The following is a 264-nucleotide window of genomic DNA, read 5'->3' on the forward strand; positions in this document are numbered from 1 at the left end:
TGTCAGAATCCAACAGCATCTGCAGTCCTTTTTGGTCTCTGAATCAGATTTTTGCTCAGGTCCCTCAATTTCAGCCAGAAAATACCTGAAATCACAAAAAAACACACAATCTCATAGTAAAGTCCAGAAAAGTGAATTTTAACTAAAAACTAATAAAAATGTACTAAAAACTAACTAGATCATACAAAAACATACTAAAAACAATGCCAAAAAGCATACAAATTATCCGCTCATCACAACACCAAACTTAAATTGTTGCTTGTC

The sequence above is a fragment of the Arachis duranensis genome, chromosome 10 (genome assembly GCF_000817695.3).
Source record: "Arachis duranensis cultivar V14167 chromosome 10, aradu.V14167.gnm2.J7QH, whole genome shotgun sequence".
Classification (NCBI taxonomy): domain Eukaryota; kingdom Viridiplantae; phylum Streptophyta; class Magnoliopsida; order Fabales; family Fabaceae; genus Arachis; species Arachis duranensis.